We start from the raw sequence: 9786 nt of genomic DNA on the forward strand, positions 1-9786 counted from the left end.
ATGGACTTTGGACTTTTAATTATTTTTTCATATGGATGTGGTATTTATTAGACTTAGTAATAATTAAATTTAAATGTGATTCAACATCTTGGGATCCTTAAGGAATGTAACCTGTTATGTATACTTATAGATGATTGTATGTCATTACTTCTGCTACTATGTGTTTGATGTGTATGACTTATCTTTCTTGTTTTAAAAAAAAAGTTGGCAAAACTTAGTAAAACTTTAGGTTATTTCTTTTGGATCCCTTGGCAAGGCATTATACATTTAATCATATTATTTAAATCTCCTTCCAACCAAAGGCATTTGACCCCTACCTATTTAGCCAATTTAGTTGTTTGAAGGGTTGCACAACCCTTTGCATAATGATTTGTTTGGTGTCCTAGGGGGAAAGTAACCATCACAATTCCATACCCATGACTATTTTTTATCACCCCTCTACATCCTGCCACTCCTAGGTTGCCTTTGGGCACTCCATCAAATTTTTCTTTGTGCCAAGCTTTCGTGGGTAAAGACCAGTACCACTCCTTTCTTCTTGTCTGAGTATTAATATTACTTCCAGTTTCACTTGTGAAAGGGTTAGATCTTTTAACAAACATATAGTTTTCCATGAGGGCATTTTGAATTTGCTAGACACAATTCTAGTAGGAAAGCTAACATCCCTAAAGATACAGTTATTACACTCCTTCCAAATACCCCATCCAAAATGAGGCAAGGCCCATTTACTTATAGTTTGAAGCCCATATCCCCGCCAAGAGTTATCCCATTGCCTAAAGAATTCAATAGTCAAGAGAGGAGCACACCAGCTCAATGCAAAAGCTTGATTAAAAAAAGACCAAACCTCTCTAGTGAAGGAGAAATGTATAAATAGGTGATCCACAGTCTTAGCCTAGTTGTTGCAAGCACACATCTATTAGGAATAGGAAGACCCCTTTTACTTAGGTTGTCTATTGTCAGGATCCTATTCTGGAGTAAAAGCTAGAAGAAAATATTGATTTAGGGATAAGACTAGGGACCTAGGCCTTTGCCTAGTCTGATCTCGAATCTTGCCTCATTATAGCTTGGTATGCCAAGGCCACCAAATAGGTATCATCCAAAGTATTCTCCCAAACAAGATGGTCTTGATCCTCATTCAAAGCCACTGAGTGAATAATTGTCATTAGAGGTTTTAGGTCCTTTGATATTGAAGCAAGATCCCTCCAACCCTGGCCTTATTTGTAATCATTAACAAATCTGCCAAACCTCTGGATGCAAATGTAGGCCCATCTTTCAAAATCAAGAATGAAGATAAGAGGCATGTGAATCAACCAATTGTTCTACCAAAAAAGGGTATCCTCTCCATTCCCAACACTCCATTTTCCCCTATTGTTAGCTACCTCTCTGTTGCTAAGAAAATTGTTCCATATATTAGATCCTTTGGCAACAGACTCACCAAAGAGCAAGTTTCTAATTGAAGGTCTTCAAAGGTATTTGTCTTCCAAGATGTCCCTCCAGTCCCCCTTGGTGGTAAATATTCTCCAAATCTATTTAGCTTGGAGGGCTTTGCTGAAAGGTTGCAGTTTCCTTATCCCCAATCTAACATTCTATTTTTGAAGGCAAACATTATCCCACGCCATTAAGGGAAACTGCTTGTTGTCTTTCAATCCTGACCAAAGAAAGTTCCACTGGATCTTCTCCAAGAGATCCACATACTTGCTTGGAATCCCAAAGAGACTCAATGCATAAGTTGGAAGATTTTGAAGGGTAAATTTGACCAATTGAATATTGCTTTCAATCCTTTGTTTGTTTAGGTCAATGATAATGAATAATTTTAAATACGACATATAAAAGAATGCATATGGCCTAGATATGTAGATATTTGAAAAATTGAAATGTGCTCTAAAGATTTCACCTATTAAATTACATATAAATTAAGTAAAGGGAGCCAAAGAATTAGTTTATGAATTTGAAATTCCAAAAGTTGGGTTAGTGACATAGGAATGAACCTTAAGATAAACCATATTTGCACAACATGTAGCAATCATGTAAATGTGGTGAATTTTGATTAATATTTTGTGATTAATCATTATGACTAATAGTTAAGATCAAATATTCTCATCTAAGAGGCTCACAATTTACCATTGCGTTGTAGACTCTTGTTTAAGAAACATGATATAATTATGTAAATTTTACCATTACAAATAATAATTTTAATACATCAATAATTAAAATTCTAAATAATTGATGCGTATTATTTTAATGTAAATATTATGTTATAACTAATTAAGATGATATATATTTATATATAAATAATAAATAAAATTGTATTTTTATTTATTTTAGATTACATATTTTATTAAATAATAATAAAGTGATTTCTATTAAACTTTTATGTATTAATTTTAAATTTTTTAAAAAATATTTAAACAATAATAACTTTACAATATTAATATTTAAAAATAACAAAACTTTATATTGCTCTCAAATGAATCTCACATGGAAGAGTTATTCATTATATTTTTAAAAACTAAGAATAAAGCATTTAAAAAAATATATATATCCCCAAACAAATTTTCAAATATGGCAAACGCATTCAAATTTTGACCGTTGAAAAAGCCAAAAAAATGGGAAACGAGACAATTTTGACACCATAAATAATTCTGCATCTAACAAAAGAAAGTTTTTTTTGTTTGAATTTTTCCTCCCGTCTGTTATTTAGCTCGTAAAAACTTCATTTTATTTTTATTTTTTATTGCATTTTTCATTTCTGTAGGGTTTGTACAGTGTGCACACTGGTGGTCTATTTGTTTAGGTTCATTTGTGTTTTTCTGTTGAATTCTTGGTCCTTTTATCTATTTTTCATCTGTTACGTTTTGTATTTCTTTTGGGGTTTTTGGGCTTTTTTTAGTTGGGTAGCAATGGAAGAAGCAGGAGAACAGAGGAGCGGTGATGGAGTCAGTATTCTTCTTCTGGTATGTAATCCAACCTCTTTGTTATTGTTAATTAATACAATCCCAAAAATATGATCAGGTATTGTATGTATCAGACTTGTTTGAGGGTGCGTAGAATTAGGCTCATAATTCTAAATATATTTGTCTAGATTCCCTTGTTGGTCTGAATTAATTGAAAATCATAGAAATTAATGGCTGTTTCAATTTGCTTGAAGTTTATGACAGATCTATCCAATTCTCCGTCCATATCTAGTTAGTGACAGATCTGTCTAATAACCCTAAATAATTAGTACATGGATAAGTCTGAATTAATCTTACTTTTCCCCTCTTCACTGCAGCGAGATAAAACTTGTCGACTTAGCATTCAAAACATCTTTGGCACATCTGATACTTGTTGCATACACTACATGCATAGGGTATGTGCTGCTAATTCCCTCACATTTAATCTTGTCCATTAATTTTTTATGCTTCTCCCCCTTACCACTTCGGCACAGCACCTGCACCATTTTCGAACCACTTTTTCGAATCCCCATAGTTTGATTTAAGTTATTGCTGGTGTATTAGGGTAAGGTCACATGGAGAGGAAGCAGGCGCTCTGGTCCCAATGCCGGATTTCAGACATTCTCAGACAGAGTTCGTAGACTAGTTTCTCTCTCTGTGAGTCTCAGACATGTAAAGCATTCATCGCATCTTATGCACAGAGTTCCCATCTCCCTTCTTCAACCACTTTTTGGAATCCCCATAGTTACCATCTCCATTTGTCAATATCATCCTTCCCTCAACACCTTGCCTCTCTAGCTCCTCCCACAAATGCTTGACGCACTACCAAAATTTGTAAATATCACAGAAAGAGAAGCTAGTGATGGTGAACAATTTATTTCATTTCATTTCATACTCTTTTCCTTCTCGTGAAAATGTTGCTGTCCATGCCCATGATGCTTAATCCCATCTTGCTTATAGAAATTTTGAAATCTTCTTGCAATTGAGATCAAAGTTTCGTGATAATTTTAACTAACGAATCCCACGATTTCCCAGATTTTTGATTCCTGCAATATTTTTCCGAACACTTTGTGTTTCTGCTTTTAAAAGTTCTGTCTACACTTTGAAAGAGTTTTTGCAAGTCCAGTTAAGGGGTTCTCTCTACACTTTGGATTTTCTCTTTTTTTAAACATAGACATGTTTTTTTTTGTTTTGTTTGTAGTGTTTGGTAGTTTTTTTCGGTTGTCATAGAGTACTTGCCAAGTATTGATTCTTCTGATACAAAACATATGAAAAATTGACGAAATTGGAGCTAGACAGAAATAATTCAATTCTCTCGAAGTATTATTACTGTTGCGACACATGCCATATTAGTAGCACTTGTAGCCTTTTTACCTTCTTGGTATTCATGCAAACTTTTGATTTGAAAAACCTCGTGGGTAAAGATGTCAAGTGTCCTTCCGTGCATGGTGGGAATATTATTGGCTTGAGTATTTCTAAATGTCCTGTCTAGTCTATCTTTCTTGCTACTCAGTCCTCTTTTTCGACTTTAATCAGTATCAAGAAACGTGTTATTTTCTTTGGTTTATTCAATGCTATCATATTCCTTTCATCCGCACTTAATATACATTTGGAAATAACAGAGCATTTTCACAGACTATCTTTAATTCAGTTCGGTATAATCATTGAAACCGTCATAAATTTTATGAAACTATCATTAGTTTTATGATACCTGTCATAAGTTTTATGATCGCTAGATGCTATGAAGAAGAAGATGTCCACCTCTCAACAATATGCAAAACAAATTATATCCATATGGCTATTTTTATTTCAAAAGATATTGGATTCCCGATTATACTGGATACCTTCCTTATAATCAATGGAATACGCTTGAGAAAGTTGACTTCTCAAAAACACAAAGATCGCTGTAAATTTTCCAAAGAATCAAAGCTTTTCTATTAGAAAGAGTTTTGCTGGATAGGATTTGACATGAACCCAATGTGCCATTCACAAGCTATAATTTCTAGATAACTGAAAACTCATTTGTAAGACAGTCCCAAAATACCATTACTAATCTGAACGATGATTCTAGGCTCTATGTGACATTGTTGATGAAGGGTTTGATTGACGATCATATCTTAAATCTATTCTATACTTGTAAGTATAGACCCGAGATAATTGTAAGTAAATCTTTCATGTGATATCAGTGCAAGTTAATTATTCTTTTCTAGCTCCTGAAAGATTCTTTAGATGAATTACTTCTTCTAAATGCTAAATAGTCACAATATTGCTTCATGGATTGGATTTTATCTCATTAAATTTGTAAGATGGGACTTCCCCTTAACTGCACCTTGGGTTGAATTAAGCTTCACCAAACATTAAAAAAGAAAATAGTAGTGAGATTGGGTCATTACTACATGTTCTTAGTGCAAATTAACCTCACTAATCGTTTGGAGTAGACTAGTCTTTGCCGTCACTTCCACTAATGATCGAAGACTTTGGCTTTGTTGCTTTTATTTCTTACGTGGCTTGCTGCTAGAGAAATTAACTAGTAAACTATTGTCTAAGCTAATTGCTGCTTCTCACCCTAAAAGTTAAAACCTTTGTTGGTGCTCTGGCCTACTCTTGAATGCAACTCATTAAGTGAGATTGAATCCAATGGTAATGTGGACTGCAGATTTCTACATGAAGCATACAGATGGTTTCTTTTATTAGTTTCCCTGGTGCTTGTCTTGTCCATGAAAATGGGACCCTCTTCTACTTTCTTAAATGAAGAATCTTGTATTGGTGTTGGCTCTTACCAACTTTGCAGCCATATACAAATGTCTTTTAGGCTTAGAAAGATAGTTTGGTGACAACGGTGTATTTTTCAGTTCCAGCAGTGTGGTCGGAGTTTTTAGCTATCAATTTTTAGTTCAGTTTATTATTTCAGTTCCAGCACAGTTCATTATTTCAGTTTCAGCAGCCTGGTTGTAGTTTTTAGTTATCAATTGACCTGAAAGATGAGCTGAAGGGTGATGTATTTGACATTGATGGACCTAATGGATTGGAAGATGAACACTTACAACCTTACAAGGTATGAAATTGAATATAAAGGGTACTGATTAGTTACCACTCATTAAAAATTCAATTTAAATCGTAGATAGCATTTATGGTCTCTGTGAAGGAAAAATAATCCATTTTTCTTTGACACAGTTTTGTTCTAAAATTTAGTAGGAAAGCTTACAGCTGTATGGTTCCACATGTCTATTTAATTTATTCTAAAGTTTTTGGTTAAGGTGTGGTCTCACAAGACCTAGTCCTTGCTAGATTTAAATAAAATAGGCTTATTGAGAAAATACTACGGATTTTCAATAGGGATATAACACACCATGCTTATGCTTGGTTTGGTGACCAAAGTCAGATTCACTTCAGTGACTTCAATGAATGTTTGGAATGTTAGATGTTTCACTCTGTTTGAAATGTTCTTTCTTGGCACTCCATGATTAACCTGAGATAATTGTCCTTAAATCTTTGACACGATATCAGTGCAAGTCAATTATTGTCCTATCAATCAAAACTGTCCAAAGGTGCAATGACTATGGTTGTTCCCTTACATTGGTTTTGGGAATGCATCTGTGAGCCTCTTGGGAATGATAAATAATAGATTAAAATTGCTTTCTCTTTCTTATTCTCATTCTTCTTCATTTATCTACATAATTTGCTCTATCATACTGCAACAGCCTGTATTATAAGTTCAGATTCTATCAAAGATTGAAAAAAATTCTAAAATTATGATTTAGGGCTTCCTAAATCTGATTTAGACCTAAAACATTTGTTTCGTCAGAGTAACAACAGTACATAAATGCAAGCACAAATGCTCAATTTTTATCTGAGAAAAAGTAGGTGAAGGCTACAGGTAAATATAATATCATAGTATATTTAATAGAATACTATCACATTAGAGATTGACTTTGTAATACCGAGTCAGACTTCTGATTCTTAGACAACAACAAATTTGAAGCATAGATAATAAATTGTGACTAAGTTGAAGGGGTGATCCCTAAGTGAATTTGGACACCTTTTGCTCTGAACTCCTCCATTTGGTCTGAAATCCACACTCCACAATTTTCATACTCTTATCAATTACGCGAAATTTCAGAAATCAACAATTTCATCACCCAAGAAGATATGCAATTCCTTAATATTTGTATGACTCTGGCATTTGAATTTCCTTATAACTTTTTTTTTTATAACTAAATCACAACTTCTTCAACATCTTGATGAGTTTCTTTATGCTAACTAGTCCACAACTTTTGAGCTTGTGAGTATATGTACTCAATAATGACTAGGAATAAAATGGGCAATATAATTACAATGAACCAATTTTTATGCTCTTACCAATTATGTAGAATTTTGTCCATTTTCCAAAGAAGGGGTCCAAGCAATCAGAAATTACATCACCCAAGAAAATATGCAACTCATCCACCAATTCCTTAATGTTCGTATGACTCTGGCATTTGAGTTTCTTGCATACTCTATACAAATACACCCACCTACTTTTTCCACATCTTGATGAGTTTCTTAATGTGCACTCAATAATGACATATTGAGGTTGTGAAGCATGACACAGAAGCCATGGTCTGTTTGAAGTTATAGAGACTAGGAATAAAATGGGAGTGAAATTATGTTCTTGCCACCAAGAAAATAGAGCTGGACGCAATGAACCAAATTTTTATTCCAAGATTATGTTGCCATTGATAAAAGAATAAATAAACATGATCATAATCCACCTTCTGTTTTGGTATCAGTTTCCGACCTTGTGTACATGGATGAATATTACAATCATAAACAAAAGGTGATTGATAAAGTTGTCTGCTAAAAGGTTGTGATCTAGGAGACTTGATCACAATCACAATCCACCTTTTATTTTCAAATCAATCAACAACGAGAGTGTATTAAAATTGTAGATGTCATAGATCTCCATGTAGGTTACAATTTCATTATGTTCATGGATTTTTATGGTTTTTCTTTCATTGAGTATTACATTATAATTATATTTTGAGTTTTGGTTATGTAATTGTTCATTCTACTTTGCCACTTCGTTTGACTGTCAACTGTGATTGATGTTTTATCTAATGATCATGAAATGCTTCTTATAACTCATAATCTTATCTTAAATTTCATCATTTTTTATCCTAATTGTAAGAATATTTTTATTTGTTTTCATTTTTAATAGATTTACTTGTATTTATTTTTATGTTCTTGCAGGAAAAGTTCCCAAGGAGACTTTGAGAGGTAACTTACACTAGTTTCTTTTTAATTATTAAATTTTTCTCCTTTTCTAACTCTTATATATTTGCTAAGTTGTACAATTAATTTATATCACAAACATGTTCAGATCATTATGTTCCACTATATTCCTTGATTAAGCATTAGTTCAAGTTCTAAAATGCTAACTATTACAATTCAGAGAATTTGTAGCTACCAGAGCTGCTTGTGGCTTGATATAATGAAGAGAAGCTAAAATCATTGAAGTTGACAAGCTTGGTGCTATTGAAAAGAATTTAAAAAAAGCCAAGAGACTTGGTATGTACATGTTCTTTGTATTTGAAATTCTTTTGATAACATTTTTGTTCAACAACCTGCCTTTTGTGATAAATGAAATTGCAACTTTCAGGCTGTGTGACTGACTTAATAATTTATTTGCTATGATATTTTATCAGTTTTTTCTCTAAAAGATGCAAGTTATATAGAAAAATAGAACATCTTTAAGAAGATCAGAAAAGGCACTATTAAAGGCCTTCAAAATTGTATTACATAATTTCTAGACAGATTTTAGATTTGGTTATATTTATATTTTACTGTATCGATATTTGTTGCATTACAAGGAAAGATTTATAGCTAAGTTGATAATGATTGGATGGCAGGATTACACAAAATTGTAAATGATGCAAGTTCATGACCCCCCAAGTGACCTTAATGTGCAAAATATAGAATCTTGTTGTATATTGTCAACTCTCTTGGTAGAGGCGGTTTGTCAAGTATTTGATAGCAAGGATCCTCCAAGTCCCAAATAGTGTTTTTAGCTACTTATTTTTTACCATTATGGAAAGTTTGAGCATATGAGTGAAGTTGCTAGTATGGATTCATAGCATCAAAGCATGTGATTGGTTATTTCTCATTTCTTTGACACTATTTTGATCAATCATTGATCTAATAGTTTTTGCAACATGTAAAAACAAAATGCTTAATAAAAGATTTAGTTATTGGAAGGGGTTGAAAGCCCCTTCAAAGACTGAAGGGAATGTCCATTGGCCAAGGTCATTCCTTAAAGTTTTTTTTCTTTGACAGCTTAAAGAATGGTCAATAGGCTAAGGCCATTCTTTAAGGCATGTCTTGTGTCCCTTGCATATTTTGGGTTAGTTTATAATTTTTTTTAATAATAGTTTTATAATTTTGATGTTAACCTTAAAGTTGTTAATCATAATTTCATATAACTAAATGCATCATTTATATATCACATCACGAGTCACTTAATAATATGTCTAGTGGACAATAATAAACCATCATATTATGAAACCAACTTAACATAAGCATATCAGCATAATAATATGTTTTGACTCATATTAACATTATTCATCTTGAACAACCATAAATTACCTTGATAAAAACAATATTTAAAGATATTGAACTAACTTTGCACAATCAATAAAGAGGACTACTTGACAATCACATATTAATATTATGGCAACACAAAACTTTATGAATGTAATTCATGGCACAACATGTTTACATAGTTGTTAAATGCTCATTTTTCATATTGCAAATGACGGTTTTGTTTTGAACATAATAAAGCACAATCAACAAAGAACTTGACAATCACATATTAATATTA

General features: G+C 32.7%; 1 long non-coding RNA gene across 1 annotated transcript; it reads left to right on the forward strand.

The window, feature by feature from the left end:
* Nucleotides 1–2665: 2665 nt before the first annotated feature.
* Nucleotides 2666–9029, forward strand: LOC149549568 (uncharacterized). The gene is made up of 4 exons (XR_016354476.1): nucleotides 2666–2951; nucleotides 8160–8186; nucleotides 8362–8477; nucleotides 8819–9029. It is a non-coding gene; the product is annotated as an uncharacterized LOC149549568 (long non-coding RNA).
* The last annotated feature ends 757 nt before the right edge of the window (nucleotides 9030–9786 follow it).

This window comes from Cupressus sempervirens, chromosome 7, assembly GCF_028749045.1.
Source record: "Cupressus sempervirens isolate cs-2001-9-10 chromosome 7, ASM2874904v1, whole genome shotgun sequence".
NCBI lineage: Eukaryota > Viridiplantae > Streptophyta > Pinopsida > Cupressales > Cupressaceae > Cupressus > Cupressus sempervirens.